The sequence below is a fragment of the Scyliorhinus torazame genome, chromosome 24 (assembly GCF_047496885.1).
Source record: "Scyliorhinus torazame isolate Kashiwa2021f chromosome 24, sScyTor2.1, whole genome shotgun sequence".
NCBI classification, from domain to species: domain Eukaryota; kingdom Metazoa; phylum Chordata; class Chondrichthyes; order Carcharhiniformes; family Scyliorhinidae; genus Scyliorhinus; species Scyliorhinus torazame.
Genome location: NC_092730.1, coordinates 24,111,371 through 24,128,213, shown reverse-complemented (window position 1 = coordinate 24,128,213; position 16,843 = coordinate 24,111,371). Strand labels below are relative to the sequence as shown.

General features: G+C 50.9%; 1 protein-coding gene across 3 annotated transcripts in view; it reads right to left on the bottom strand.

Moving 5' to 3' along the window:
* The window catches only part of LOC140399972 (pyruvate carboxylase, mitochondrial-like), a 445,397-nt gene that overhangs the window by 415,496 nt on the left and 13,058 nt on the right, over positions 1–16,843 (bottom strand). The window lies entirely within an intron of this gene.

Genomic DNA, 16,843 nt, shown 5'->3' with positions numbered 1-16,843 from the left:
AGAGAAAGTGTGTGAGAGAGAGAGTGTGTGAGAGAGTGTGTGAGAGAGAGAGTGTGTGAGAGAGTGTGTGAGAGAGAGAGAGTGTGTGAGAGAGTGTGTGAGAGTGTGTGAGAGAGTGTGAGAGAGAGAGTGTGTGAGAGAGTGTGTGTGAGAGAGAGTGTGTGAGAGAGAGAGTGTGTGAGAGAGTGTGTGAGAGAGAGTGTGTGAGAGAGTGTGTGTGAGAGAGAGAGTGTGTGAGAGAGAGAGTGTGTGAGAGAGAGTGTGAGAGAGTGTGAGAGAGAGTGTGAGAGAGTGTGTGAGAGAGAGTGTGAGAGAGAGTGTGTGAGAGAGAGTGTGAGAGAGAGAGAGTGTGAGAGAGAGAGAGATAGAGTGTGTGAGAGTGTGTGAGAGAGTGTGTGTGAGAGAGAGAGTGTGAGAGGAGAGAGTGTGTGAGAGAGAGAGTGTGTGAGAGAGTGTGAGAGAGAGAGAGAGTGTGTGAGAGAAACAGAGGTCCGTAACCCTTCATCAAAACCCAGAGCAGAGCAGCATTGAAGCTGCTTTTCTCTCCACAGTTACAACCTGGACCTGCTGAGAATTTCCAGCATTTCCGATTTATATTTCAGTCACTGCAGAATTCTGCCCCCCTATTGCCTGTTCCACCCGGGGCATTTTTAAAGTGTGGTTAGTTTCAATTTAAAATGGGAAAATATTTATCGCACGATACAAAATGCAATTTTTCTTTGAACAACTCCTGCACGTGTGGATAGAAATAGCATATTATAGCGGGTGAATTGGTCAGTGCTAATTTTGCCGTTTTTAAAACGTGGAATTAAACTGGGAGCCCTGCGCCACCACTATTAGTTGCAGATATTCCCATTAGTACAGGAGATTGTTGTTTGAGGCGCTTGCGAGGTTCCAGTCTTTTGAATGTTGCTGTCCAGATACTGCATGGGGTCTGGTTTAAAATGGTTGCATATGAACGACAGAGTAATGTGTCATTGACAAAGTGAAGTACATCATACTGAAACCTGAGCTCTCAGAGCACTTTATAAATAGATGGGTAGAGGACAAAAGCCAAGAGGTTTTGTGAAACCTACATCAGACATTTCAACCCCACTGCGAGAAGGAGGGTTAAAGATGGCGGGGGGGAATCAGGGACCCGGAATTGTTTTTAAAAATATAATCTTCATTGTCACAAGTAGGCTTACAACACTGCAATGAAGTTACTGTGAAAATCCCCTCGTCGCCACATTCCGCCGCCTGTTCGGGTATACAGAAGGAGAATTCAGAATGTCCAATTCACCCAACAAGCACGTCTTTCAGGACTTGTGGGAGGAAACCGGAGCGCCCGGAGGAAACCAACGCAAACACAGGAAGAACGTGCAGACTCCGCACAGACAGTGACCCAAGCCCGGGAATCGAACCAGGGACCCTGGCGCTGTGAAGCAACAGTGCTAACCACTCTTTTTATTTTTGGATCCCCTTTTAAATGTTTTTGTTCTGTTGTCGGACATGGCTTACTCGCAGAACAATGGACCTTCAATTCTATTACAGAGGAGATCCAGCTGTTTTAACTCCACCACCCCCAGGTTCAATAACTCTCCAATCCCCCCCGTTTTGACAATGTTCTCATCCAGCCTCCACCCCACACACACACGCACCATTCTGCCCCCCCCCCCTCCCCAACCAACCCCCTCGCCGCAGCCACCACCAAATCGGGCAGCACGGTAGCATTGTGGTGAGCACAATTGCTTCACAGCTCCAGGGTCCCAGGTTCGATTCCGGCTTAGGTCACTGTCTGTGCGGAGTCTGCATATCCTCCCCGTGTGTGCGTGGGTTTCCTCCGGGTGCTCCGGTTTCCTCCCACAGTCCAAAGATGTGCAGGTTAGGTGGATTGACCATGATAAATTGCCCTTAGTGTCCAAAACTGCCCTTAGTGTTGGGTTACTGGGTTATGGGGATAGGGTGGGTGAGTGGCCTTGGGTAAGGTGCTCTTTCCAAGAGCCGGTGCAGACTCGATGGGCCGAATGGCCCCCTTCTGCACTGTAAATTCTATGATCATAAATCAACAACCCTTTCCACTCCCTTCCCAATCTTCACTCGGGGAGGGAAAGAAAGGTCGATTTACGAAGCACTGACCTGGGGGGTGGTGTGGGGGGGGGCAAGCAAGGGGGTGTACTTTAGCCTCCGCCCGTTCCCAGGGTGGCCAATTTGACCCAGTGGCAGAGGATCAGCAGAGATTGCACTTTTTCGAGGTTGCAAGTCGATTCGCCTCCAGAACAGCTGTCATCGGTAAACCTCGAAGTTGCGAAACCTTTTTATTGGTCAATGACTGAGCTCTCTGCCAAAGCCAAGTAAAACCGGTCAGCTCAGTGTCTGGCTCAGTGACCAGTGAGCGAAAGGGCGGGAAGGGGCGATTTCTGAGCAGGGAGGAAGGCGGCTGGGGTTAGGCCACCCTCGGGTGCTGCATTCAGAGTGTCACTGGTAGAGAGAAGACAGGGAGAAAATACTCCTTGTGTGTGTGTGTGTGTGTGTGTGTGTGTGTGTGCGCACACGTGTGTGTGTGTCTACACGTGTGCACATGCGTATACGTGTGTGTACACGTGTTTGTGCGCGCATGTGTGCACATGTGTGTGTGAGTACACGTGTGCGCATGCGTGCGTACACGTGTGTACACATGTGTGCGCGTGTGTGTACACGTGTCGGTGTACACATGTGAGTGTGTGCGTGTGTGCCTCCCTCTACACAAGAATGCTGAGTGACTCCGAGCCCAATCAGAAAGTAATTTGGCAATAATTTAAGGAACCATTTACTTCCTGGCGTAATGTCCCCTTGCACCATGGCAGTGTGAACACTCTCCGTTATCCAGATCGACCACGTCGCCTCCTCCTGATCCTGAACCAATTCTCCGGACACCCAGGCAGGGGATGGTGCGGAGCAGCGGGTGACACCCACGCCTCCCAGCTCTGGGTTCAAGCGACACTCCAGGACTGGATGGCGGCCATGGGAGGCGTGTTCGTGACAGCGAGTGCCAGCTCGCCAACCCTGCCGACGGCAGGCGGCAAGGAGATTCCCAGTCGGGGCAGAAAGAGGCCCGAGCCTCCACCATACCGCTCCGCGTCAGGTTACGAGATGGATGTCGAAGTGCGGGTTGTCACGGCAACTCAGATCCCTCGGGAGAACCAGTGGGGCTGGAAGGCCATGCTCGGCCCCTTCAGACAGTGAACTCAGGAAGGAAAACAGTCAAAACTACGCGACGTGCTTCGGAGTAGGGGTCGCCAGGCCTGGAATTTGGAACACTTCCCTTTGGCAACGCTGACTGGAATGTTACCGGGATCGAGGCCAACCCGAGTGCAGTTCAGCCTTGCTCTCACGAACAGATGCTCAACAAATGTGGAGAAAGAGAGGAAGATGCCGACCAAACGGTGAACTGTTTTATGTCAACAGCAACGCCGATTCAAGTTGCTGTTGTACCGAAAGGGCGAGTATTCTCCACCAGTCTCTTCACAGACAGGTTCGCGAAGGTAATGTTGCCAGGGCCTCGTTCACCCACAACTTGGGTAGGTAACCGTGAGGAGAGGGAGCCATAAGGACCAGGAGGAGGCCATTTGGTCCATCCAGTCCGTGCCAGCTCTCTGTAGAGCAAGCAGGACAGTACCATTCTTCGCACCACCTCCCCCTCACTCCAACACCACCACTCTATTCCCGTGGGCCTGCAAGTTTACTTCGCTCCAGGGCCCATCCAATTTCCTTTCGAAATCATCGCTCGGCTCCGCCTGCACCCTCCCTCAGCCATCTTCGAATCATTTCCGCCCACTGCAGAGTAAAAGGTCTTCCTCACATCCCCCTCCCATAGGATCATTACAGTGCAAGGCGAGGCCGTTCGGCCCATCGAGTCAGCTCTGAAATAGCACCCCACCTACGCCCACTCCCCCGCACAATCCCCATCACCCCACCTAACCTGCACATCTTTGGACACTAAGGGGCAATTTAGCACGGCCAATCTACCTAACCTGCACATCTTTGAACACTAAGGGGCAATTTAGCACGGCCAATCCACCTAACCTGCACATCTTTGGACACTAAGGGACAATTTAGCACGGCCAATCCACCTAACCCGCACATCTTTGGACACTAAGGGACAATTTAGCACGGCCAATCCACCTAACCTGCACATCTTTGGACACTAAGGGGCAATTTAGCACGGCCAATCCACCTAACCTGCACATCTTTGGACACTAAGGGGCAATTTAGCACGGCCAATCCACCTAACCTGCACGTCTTTGGACACTAAGGGGCAATTTAGCACGGCCAATCCACCTAACTTGCACATCTTTGGACAATCATAGAATTTACAGTGCAAAAGGAGGCCATTCGGCCCATCGAGTCTGCACCGGCTCTTGGAAAGAGCACCCTACCCAAGCCCACATCTCCACCCTATCCCCAGAACCCACCCAACACTAAGGGCAATTTTGAACACGAACGGCAATTTAGCACGGCCAATCACACCTGCACATCTTTGGACACTAAGGGGCAATTTAGCACGGCCAATCTACCTAACCTGCACATCTTTGGACACTAAGGGGCAATTTAGCACGGCCAATCTACCTAACCTGCACATCTTTGGACACTAAGGGGCAATTTAGCACGGCCAGTCCACCTAACCTGCACATTTGTGAACACTAAGGGGCAATTTAGCACGGCCAATCCACCTAACCTGCACATCTTTGGACAATCATAGAATCATAGAATTTACAGTGCAAAAGGAGGCCATTCGGCCCATCGAGTCTGCACCGGCTCTTGGAAAGAGCACCCTACCCAAGCCCACATCTCCACCCTATCCCCAGAACCCACCCAACACTAAGGGCAATTTTGAACACTAACGGCAATTTAGCACGGCCAATCCACCTAACCTGCACATCTTTGGACTGTGGGAGGAAACCGGAGCACCCGGAGGAAACCCACGCAGACACGGGGAGGACGTGCAAATTCCACACAGATAGTCTCCCGAGTCCAGGATTAAACCCGGGTCCCTGGCGCTGCGAGGCAGCAGTGCTAACCACTGTGCCACCCCCAAAACTTTAAATCTGTATCTCCTCGTTCTGGTATCGTCCGATAATGGGACTGGCTTTTCTTGGTCTGCCTTATCTAAAGCCGTCCTAATCTTGTGCACCACTTGTCAAGTCTCCCCTCAATCTGCCTGGCTTCAAGGAAAACGACCTCCGCTTCTCCAACCCTCCCCTTGTAGATAGAATCCCCTCATTCCTGGAACCTTTTTGGGTCAATCACCCTCTGCAGGGCCTCAAAGGGTGAGAAGTGGGGTAAACGTGAGGAAGGACACTTTCGTGCCAAGAGTGACGACACATATTGTGTGCAGTTTTGGTGTCCTTATCTGAGGAAGGATGTTCTTGCTCTCGAGGGAGTGCAGCGAAGGTTTACCAGACTGAATTCTGAGATGGCAGGACTGTCATGTGAGGAGAGGCTAAGTGGGTTAGGATTATATTCATTGGAGTTTGGCAAAGTTAGGAAAGCATTGTGGATAGCACATTTGCTTCACAGCTCCAGAGTCCCAAGTTCGATTCCCGGCTTGGGTCACTGTCTGGGCCGAGTCTGCACGTTCTCCCCCGTGTGTGCGTGGGTTTCCTCCGGGTGCTCCGGATTCCTTCCACAGTCCAAAGGTGTGCAGGTTAAGTGGATTGGCCATGATAAATTGCCCTTAGTGTCCATAATTGCCCTTAGTGTTAGGTGGAGTTACTGGGTTATGGGGATAGGATGGAGGTGTTGGCCTTGGGTGGGGTGCTTTTTCCAAAGAGCCGGTGCAGACTCGAAGGGCCGAATGGCCGCCTTCTGAACTGTAAATTCTATGATAATCTATGAAAGTGAGAAGGGATCTCATAGAAACTTAGAAAATTCTAACAGGATTAGACAGGGTAGATTCAGAAAGAATGTTCCCAATAGTGGGGGAGTCCAGAACAAGGGGGTCATAGTTTGAGGGTCAGGGGTAAACCTTTTAGGACTGAGGTGAGGAGAAATTCGCTACCACAGAAAGTAGTTGAGGCCAAACCGTTGTGTAATTTCGAGGAGGAATTAGGTATAGCTCTTGGGGTTAAAGGGGTCAAGGGATATGGCGGAAAGGTGGGATTAGGGTATTGAACTCGATGAGCAGCCATGATCAGAATGAATGGCGGAGCAGGCTCGAGGGGCCGAATGGCCTCCTTCCTCCTGCTTCTATTTTCCATGTATGTTCCTGAACAACAAGCTTTCCGCAGACGACGGAGCAGGAGGGCAGCATAATGAAAGTTGGGCAAGACGTCTAGGTCAGGAGCGGAGCTCGATCTCGGGTGATCTCATCAAATCCTACAAAACTCTGAAAGGGATAGACCGGAACGTTTGAATCTTTGGGAATTCTCGACCCCAGGAGGCTGTAGAATCTCAGCCATCGAGTGTGTTTATAGCAGATTAACTAAAAGGCAAAGGGTAATGGGGATAAGTGGGTATAAAAGGCATTGACGTGTCCGATCAGTCACGGTCGTATCGATTGGTGGAGCTGGCTCGATGGGCTGAATGGCCTACTCTACTGTTGCTGTGAAGCGGTGGCTTGGGAACATAGGAGGAGTAGGCCACTAGGCCCCTCTAACCAGCTTCACCATTCAATATCATTGTGGCTGATCTCATTGTAACCTCGACCCCACATTCCTACTGACCCCCGATAACCTTTCACCCCCGATAACCTTTCACCCCCTTTTGTTAATCGAGAATCTATCCAGCCCAGCCTTACAAATATTCACCATCTCTGCTTCCACCACCATTTGAGGAAGAGGCTTAGACTCTCTGGGAGAAATAAATTCGCCCCATCTCCGTCTTCAATGGGCGACCCCTTATTTTTAAACGGTGACCCCCCCTCCCCCCGTCCCGTTCTCGATTTTCCCACAAGAGGAAACTTCCTCTCCACATCCACCCTGTCAAGACCCCCCCTCCCCTCAGGATCTGAAAGGTTTCGATCGAGTCGCCTCTCACTCTTCTAAACTCCAGCGGATACAAACCCGACCTCTCCGACCCTTTCCTCATCGGACAACCCGCCCATTCCCGGTGTTAGTCTGGGAAACCTTCTCTGAGCCGCCTCCGACATATCAGGAGACCCGCGCTGCACTGTATTGAAGAGGGGTCGAGCGCAGTGAAGCCAGTAGCCACGCAAAGCAAGTGCGAAGCTCAGGCTGTTCAGCAGCGCGGGGCACAGCATCCAGGGACAGGCATCGACAGGATGCGCCAAGAGTTAGACTGAGTGGAGGAGTAGGCCCAGAGCCTGCAGGCGCAGTGCACTCATAGTTACGGACGTCACTTATACAACGCAGTTCAGCGCAAAGCGGAGACTAATCGGACACTGGAATCCTGGATTCTCACCCGGATTAGCGGTAACCGCAGGAACGCAGGACAATTGGGAATGCCACAGAACCCAGCCCGCTTTAACCCGCTTCACAATGAGCCCGCTGCCTCAGACTTATCAAGGAACAAGCTGCATTCTTTTAGATTTATTTGGAAGGGATAAGTGGCGAGCGAAAGGCGTTCGACAAAAGCCACAAATCACGGTCGCGACTTTGCTTGCTCTGGCTGTGAAGTTCACCTTGGAAATCCGGACGTGCGTGTTAACCTGGAGGATGTCTCACAGCCCCTTTGCCCTGTGCCAAATACAGGAAAAAGAATGGTGTGCCCAGGGGGCAGCTTGCAGCACACCATCCTGGCAAACAGCTCACTGAATGAACCCAAGTGTGGCCTGAGTGACAATGTTCGGGATTGAAGTCCAGGTCCTCAAACTCAAGGTCCTAAGTTGATACCTCAGGGCAGTGCCGTACTGTTAAGAGGTGCCAGCTTTTGGAGGAGGCATTAAACCGAGGCTCCGTCTGCCAGCCCAGTGGCGTTACCTCAAAGGAAAAGCACCCCAGTGTCCTGGCCAACACTGAACCCTCAATCAACATCGCAGAACCAGGTTATCTGGTCGTTAACACAATACTCTTTCTGGTGCCCTTAGAGTCGTGAAAAATGCAAGAAACGAAAGTATTTTTTTTCTCCTCGATGATTCGGTGTCAGTCGCTGGCAAGGTCGTCTCCGGGCTCTTGGGATAAGCAGACACTGCCTGCAGAAAATGAAGCAGTCCGCGTCCAAATTCAGCACGTCCTGGGCAATATCCAGGCTCGGGGCTGACAAGTGGCAAGTTACATTCGCCAAACAAGTGCCGACAATGACCATCTCCTACAAGAGAGGATCTAACCATTGCCCCTTGACATTCAATGGCATTACCATCGCTGAATCTCCCACAATCAACATCCTGGGGGTCACCATTGATCAGAAACTGAACTGGACCCAGTCACATTAATACTGTGGCTCCCAGGGCAGGTCAGAGGCTGGGAATCCTGCGGAGAGTAACTCACCTCCTGACCCCCCCCAAAGCCTGTCCACCATCTACAAGGCACAAGTCAGGAGTGTGAGGGAATACTCTCCACTCGCCTGGATGAGCGCGGCTCCCAACAACACTCGAGAAGCTCGACACCATCCAGGACAAAGCAGCCCCGCTCGATCGACACGCTAACCACAAACATTCGCTCCCTCCACCCCCGACGCACAGCGGCAGCTGTGAGTACCGTCTGCAAGATGCGCTGCAGTAACTCACCAAGGATCCTTCGACAGCACCTTCCAAACCAACGCCCACTACCAGCTAGAAGGACAAGAGCAGCAGGTACCTGGGAACCCCACCACCTGGAGGTTCCCCTCCAAGTCACTCACCACCCCAACTCGGAAATATATCGCCGTTCCTTCACTGTCACTGGGGCAACATCCTGGACTCCCTCCCTAACAGCACAGTGGGTGTAGCTACACATCAAGGACTGCAGCGGTTCAAGAAGGCAGCTCACCGCCACCTTCTGAAGGGGCAACTAGGGATGGGCAATAAATGCTGGTCGAACCAGGACGGCCACATCCCGTAAATGAATTTTTAAATTTTTTTTAAAATAGCACTTTTCATAGCGACAGAACATCCCGAAGTGCTTCACAGCCATTTGCGAAGTGTCGCCACTGTCGCTATGTGAGAGGCTGTGGCGTAGTGGTATTGTCACTGGACTCGTAACCCAGAGACCAGGGAAACACTCTGGGGATCCGGGTTCGAAGCCCACCACAAACTTCATTATTAACACAGAATGAACCCCATTAACATTCAAAGAAAAACAGCTTTTCAATTAACAGCTAAACAGTTCTTTAAAAAATAAAGGTCTTTTGAGTCAACTTTCACATCTACTTCGAAACTTTCAGTGAAGCAAAATCGACACACACACACACAGGTCAAATGCCACTCCTTCATAAATTTAACACGCCGTGGCTTACAGATTCATTCGCAAAGTCCTTGGGAGAGAAGTCAGTCTGAGACACACAACTCCATCCTTCAGTACCCACAGCAAAATTCTAAACTGAAATGAGAAACTGACACATGGCAGGGCGGCACGGTGGCAGTGGTTAGCACTGCTGCCTCATGGCGCCGAGGACCCGGGTTCGATCCCGGCCCCGGGTCACTGCGCGTGTGGAGTTTGCACATTCTACCCAGGTCTGCGTGGGTCTCACCCCACAACCCAAAAAGAGGTGCAGGGTAGGTAAATTGTCCCTTAATTCAGAAAACAAATTGGATACTCAAAATTTAAAAGAAAGACACAGGGCAGGGTCGAAAATGCAACTAAAAACAGCAGACACGGGGCAGGGCTGAAAACGAAACTAAAAACAGCAGACACGGGGCAGGGCTGAAAACAAAACTAGAAACAGCAGACACGGGGCAGGGCTGAAATCAAAACTAAAAACAGCAGACACAGGGCAGGGCTGAAATCAAAACTAAAAACAGCAGACACAGGGCAGGGCTGAAAGCGAAACTAAAAACAGACCCAGATCCTCCCATGACATCAGAGCTTGCCCAGCTGTTAACCTTTTAATCTCACCTTTAGCAAGCATATAATCTGGATACCTTAACCTAAATTATTGTAATAACATCACTGCAACAGACACATATTACAATATATAGAGAAATTTCTGACCTTCATCATTGTTCCCTGTCACTCAGCCAAGTTCTTATCCAAGTGCCTACTTTCCCTTTTATTCCATGAGCTAGAATTTTGCTCAAAAGTCTGTTGTGTGGAACTGCATCAAATGTCTTTTGAAAAATCCATATACACCACATCAACAGCGTTGTCCGAAGCAACTTCCTCACTTACTTCCTCAAAGAATCTCCGGCAAGTTAGCGAAACATGATTTTCCCTCAATGAATCCATGCTGGCTTTCCTTCTATCCTGCGCTTGTCTAAGTGACGATTAATTTTGTCCCGAACTATAGTTTCCAGAAGTTCCTCCAACACTGAAGTCGAACTTTCTGGCCTGTAGTTGCCGGCTCTACCCAGGCACCCCTTTTTCGAACAAGGCTGTACCATTCGCAAAATCCCCTGTCCTCTGGCACCACCCCTGTGTCTACGGAAGATTGTCACCAGTGTCTCTGCAATTTCCACTCTCACTTCCCTCAACACCCTCGGGTGCATCTCAGCCGGTTCTAACCTTATCAATTCTGAGTAAAGATACACTTCCTCCCTCTCAATTGTAAATTCCTTGCGTGTACCAGTTACCTCTATCACCGTGGCCAGGGTAGCATTCCCGTACCAGCCTCCCCGAATAGGCGCCGGAATGTGGCGACTCGGGGCTTTTCACAGTAACTTCATTTGAAGCCTACTTGTGACAATAAGCGATTTTCATTCATTTTTATTTCGTTTGCATCCTTTGTAAAGGCAGATGGAAAGTACTCATTTAGTACTTCCGCTATTTCTCCCACTTCAATGTACAAGTCCCTTTTTCAATTCCTTTACCACCCTTTTAGAATTTGTATGCTGAACGAAGATTCCCTTTTATCTTAGCTGCCGGTCTCTTTTCATGCTCTCACCTTGCTGTTCTGATTAGTATGTTTCACTGACCCTGTCTCCGTCTATATTCAGCCTAATCCTCCATTGTATTTTTGACCTGGCACCTGACGTACTCACACCTCCTCCTTTTCATCTTCACCTCTATCTCTCTTGTCTCTCTCTGGGATCAACAAAGATCCTTCTCAGTGCCTTTCTCGCCTGTCCACCCTGACCCCTGACCCACAACTGTGCAACGTCCAGTAGACAGGGCCACAAGAGATGAGTGGTTTTTTTTCAAGCTATTGTCAATTCTAAACAATTCTGAAGAATGCAAAAGAGCATTCCACCAAGTCAGGGAGTGACACACAGCAGCTGTAGCGCCAGGGACCCGGGTTGGGTCACTGTATGTGCGGAGTCTGCACGTTCTCTCCGTGTGTTTCCTCCGGGAGCTCCGGTTTCCTCCCACAAGTCCCGAAAGACGCGAATTGGACATTCTGAATTCTCCCTCTGTGTACCCGAACGGGCGCCGGAATGTGGCGACGAGGGGATTTTCGCAGTAACTTCATTGCAGTGTTAATGTAAGCCTACTTGTGACACTAATAAAGATTATTATTATACAGGCATAATCCGCAACTTACAATGTAAAGAACCACACGCAGGAAGCCAAAACATCTATCTAAACAAGCATTACAACTGCAGAGGGTCGAACGTTAAAACCTACAACCGGAGCTGACAAAACTCCTAATCCTCTTTCAACTGGCAGACAGGAGGCCCATTCAGCTCAAATGCAGAAAGAACACTCAGGGAATGAAATGAATCAGCATTTGAGTTCAAACTGTGCAGGGCCAAGGACTAGCAGGGTGTAGCGAGATAAATTCCCCATATTCTGCCAGGGATTGCCTCATTTCAGCCACAAGAGACAGATTCCAGATCTTCAAATGGCCAACACCACCAGAACAAAGAGAAGTACAGCTCAGGGACAGGCCCTTCGGCCCTCCAAGCCTGTGCCGAATATGATGCCCCAACTAAAACTTCTGCCCCGACTTGGTCCAATCCCTCTATATCCGCCCTATTCATGCACCCACCCAGATGCCTCTTAACTGTTGCTAATGTGCCTGTTTCCACCACACCCTCTGGCAGCGCGTACCAGGCACCCACCACTCTCTGCGTGAAAAACCTACCCCGCACATCTCCCTTAAACTTTCCCCCTCTCAGCTTGGGCCTGTGCCACTTTGTAGTTGACACTTCCACCCTTGGCAACAGCCTCTGACTATCCAATCTGTCGACACTTCTCAGAATTTTGAAATGAAATGAAATGAAAATCGCTTATTGTCACAAGTAGGCTTCAATGAAGTTACCGTGAAAAGCCCCTAGTCGCCCCATTCCGGCGCCTGTTCGGGGAGGCTGGTACGGGAATTGAACCGTGCTGCTGGCCTTAGTCTGCTTTACAAGCCAGCGATTTAGCCCAGTGTGCTAAAGCAGCCCCTCTTTTGTAGATCTCTATCAGGTCTTCCCCCAGCCTCTGTCTTTCCAACGAAAACAGTCCCAGTTTATTCAACCTCTCCCCATAGCCAACACCCTCGAGAGCAGGCAGCGTCCTGGTGGACCTTCTTTGCACTCTCTCCAAAGCTGCCACGTCCTTCTGATAAGGTGGAGGCCAGGACTGCACGCAATGAGTAGACTGGGACTGTATTCGTTGGAATTTAGAACGATGCGGGGGGGGGGGGGGGGGGGGGGGGGGGGGGATCGGATAGAAACATATAAGATTATGAAGGGAATAGACAGGATAGATGCGGGCAGGTTGTTTCCACTGGCGGGTGAAAGCAGAACTAGGGGCATAGCCTCAAAATAAGGGGTAGTAGATTTAGGACTGAGTTGAGGAGGAACTTCTTCACCCAAAGGGTTGTGAATCTATGGAATTCCTTGCCCAGTGAAGCAGTAGAGGCTCCTTCATTAAATGTTTTTCAGATAAAGATAGATAGTTTTTTGAAGAATAAAGGGATTAAGGGTTATGGTGTTCGGGCCGGAAAGTGGAGCTGAGTCCACAAAAGATCAGCCATGATCTCATAGAATGGCGGAGCAGGCTCGAGGGGCCAGATGGCCGACTCCTGCTCCTAGTTCTTATGTTATGTTTCGTGTGGAATCCAAAAGGGCATCAAATCTGTTAAACATAGAACATACAGTGCAGAAGGATGCCATTCGGCCCATCGTGTCTGCACCGACCCACTTAAGCCCTCACTTCCACCCTATCCCCATAACCCAATAACCCCTCCTAACTTTTTGGGTCACTAAGGGCAATTTAGCACGGCCAATCCACCTAACCTGCACGTCTTTGGACTGTGGGAGGAAACCGGAGCACCCGGAAGAAACCCACGCACACACGGGGAGGATGTGCAGACTCCGCACAGACAGTGTCCCAGCGGGGAATCGAACCTGGGACCCTGGCGCTGTGAAGCGGGAGGCGATGATGCCGGCGGATTAGTAACGCAGAGATCTAGGGGACCTGGCTTTGAATCTCACCACGGCAGATGGTGAAACGTGGATTCAATCTTTGAGAAAGTGAGGGATCGATTGTGGTTAAAACCCATCTGGTTGACGAATATCATGTCGCAAGCCACTCAATTCAATCAGGGATGGGAAAAAATGCCCACATACGGCACAAAGTAAAAAATCACAGTGCCACACTTGGAAGAGTAGGGGAGTTGGGAAGAAATCGCAACAACTAGGCCTCTGTTCCCTGGAGTTTAGAACAATGAAAGGGGATCTCATCAAACCGTATGGAATTCGGACAAGGCGGCACGGTGGTTAGCACTGCTGCCTCACAGCGCCAAGGAACCGGGTTCGATTCCAGCCTTGGGTGACTTGGATAGTCAGAGGCTTTTCCCCAGGGTAGAGGGGTCAATTACTAGGGGGCATAGGTTTAAGGTGAGAGGGGCAAGGTTTAGAGTAGATGTACGAGGCAAGTTTTTTACGCAGAGGGTAGTGGGTGCCTGGAACTCGCTACCGGAGGAGGTGGTGGAAGCAGGGACGATAGTGACATTTAAGGGGCATCTTGACAAATATATGAATAGGATGGGAATAGAAGGATACGGACCCAGGAAGTGTAGAAGATTGTAGTTTAGTCGGGCAGCATGGTCGGCACGGGCTTGGAGGGCCGAAGGGCCTGTTCCTGTGCTGTACATTTCTTTGTTCTTTGCCTGTGTGGAGTTTGTACCTTAAGTGTCCAAAGATGTGCAAGTTAGGTGGATTGGCCGTGCTAAATTGCCCCTTAGTGTCCAAAGATGTACAGGTCAGGTGGATTGGCCGTGCTAAATTGTCCCTTAGTGTCCAAAGATGTGCAGGTTAGGTGGATTGGCCGTGCTAAATTGTCCCTTAGTGTCCAAAGATGTGCAGGTTAGGTGGATTGGCCACGCTAAATTGTCCCTTAGTGTCCAAAAATGTGCAGGTCAGGTGGATTGGCCGTGCTAAATTGTCCCTGAGTGTCCAAAGATGTGCAGGTTAGGTGGATTGGCCGTGCTAAATTGCCCCTTAGTGTCCAAAGATGTGCAGGTCAGGTGGATTGGCCGTGCTAAATTGTCCCTGAGTGTCCAAAGATGTGCAGGTTAGGTGGATTGGCCGTGCTAAATTGTCCCTTAGTGTCCAAAGATGTGCAGGTTAGGTGGATTGGCCGTGCTAAATTGTCCCTTAGTGTCCAAAGATGTTCAGGTTAGGTGGATTGGCCATGCTAAATTGCCCCTTAGTGTCCAAAGATGTGCAGGTTAGGTGGATTGCCCTAAATTGCGCTAAATTGCCCTTAGTGTCCAAAGATGTGCAGGTTAGGTGGGGTTACGGGGATAGGGCAGGGGAGTGGGCCTGGGCAGGATGGTGTTTTGGAGGGTCGGTGCGGACTCAATGGGCCGAATGGCCTCATTCTGCACTGTCGGAATTCTATGGAGCAGGGTGGAAAGCAAAGCGAAAAGTAAGTCAGAGATAGACACCCCTCTCACCCCTTAACCGGGGCACTGCAAATGCCTCAGTGCAAAGGGTCAAACCCTGCAAGCATTCTGGAATCCAGCCACCACCGCCTTTCATCTTGCCAGAAGGAGGGACGACAGCAGAAGGCTCAGCTTGTTGGGCCGCAAAATGCTGGAACAAACAAGACAGAGAGTTCACTGTCTGATTCTTCCTCACTCCCACTCCGCTCCACTCACCCCCCCCCCCCCCCCCCCCCCCCAAGCAATCTGCACCCAGGGTTATCTTCAGTCAGGCCTCCGTGTGAGACTAAACATCTGCTCCGTTGTCACAAGCTGCAGAATTAATTTCGTTCCAGCGATCGTTCAAATGCGGCACTGGCCCTCAAGGACTGCGGCAAGTGCCCGAATGTCGAGTCTCATCTTTGATCCATGGTCACGTTGAGCGTTTCTGGGTCAACGCGCTCTCCTCGGTCACACAGGAGGGCAGCATGTCCAGCAGTTCCATTTTCCCCCATGACAAACCTGCCCCTTTGGGATCTCCCTGCCCCTCATAACAAAGGGACCAAGAGCGGCTCTGCGCCAGACTCGAAGCCTCGAGCATTTCCCCCCTCTTTAACTGAGGGACATGACGTTTTTGTGCCCGCCCCCCACCTGGATCATCAAATCCCTACAGTGCAGAAGGAGGCCATTCGGCCCACCGGGTCAGCACCGATCCTCCGCAAGAGCACCCGATGTGGGCTCAGTCCGCCGCCCTATCCCTGAGACCCCAGTTAACCTGCACATCTTTGGACATCAAAGAGCAATTTTAACATGGCCAATCCACCTAACCTGCACATCTTTGGACACTGAGGGACAATTTAGCACGGCCAATCTACCTAACCTGCACATCTTTGGACACTAAGGGGCAATTTAACACGGCCAATCTACCTAACCTGCACATCTTTGGACACTAAGGGGCAATTTAGCACAGCCAATCCACCTAACCTGCACATCTTTGGACACTAAGGAGCAATTTAGCACGGCCAATCCGCCTAACCTGCACATCTTTGGACACTAAGGGGCAATTTAGCACGGCCAATTCACCTAACCTGCACATCTTTGGACACTAAGCGGCAATTTAGCACAGCCAATCCACCTAACCTGCACATCTTTGGACACTAAGGAGCAATTTAGCACGCCCAATCCACCTAACCTGCACATCTTTGGACTGTGGGAGGAAACCGGAGCACCCGGAGGAAACCCACGCAGACACGGGGAGAACGTGCAGACTCCGCACAGATGGTGATCCAAGCCGGGAATTGAACCTGGGACCCTGGCGCTGTGAGGCAGTGGTGCTAACCGCTCTGCCACCATGCCAGCCCCTCGTTCAGCTAAAATAACCAGGGGGGACTGGGGAGGGAGGAAATGAGGAGCCTTTTTAAAAAAATTACAGCGAGCTGTTAGCATTTGAAACGGGGGGAGTGGCAGCAAATTTAACCCCACCTTTAAAAAGATCAAACTTCAGGCCCGGGGGGGGGGGGGGTGAAAAGCTCGAGGACATGGACTCGAACGGAGTTTATAAAAAACATGACTGACCAGAAAGTCTACCGGACCGGCCACAGTGGGAACGACAGAGGCGGAAGCTGTGCGTTGTGGGACCAGTGACTCAGTTTCCAACTTGTCATAGTGTGGCCGCCATCTGGTGTGTTTGCAGTTCACACCAGGGGTCAGAGTCACTGGGCCGGTTTAGCTCAGTGGGCTAGACAGCTGGTCTGTGATGCAGAACAAGGCCAGCAGCGCGGGTTCAATTCCCGTACCGGCCTCCCCCGAATAGGCGCTGGAATGTGGCGACTCGGGGCTTTTCACAGTAACTTCATACTTGTGAGAATAAAAAGATTATTATTATTATAAACCCCTGCCGGTGAGAGCTATGGATTGGGATGGCAGAACCCCCGATATTCGGTCACTCGAGGAGTTCCGCAGGAACCTCACTCAGCTCTTTACAATCGATTTCAAC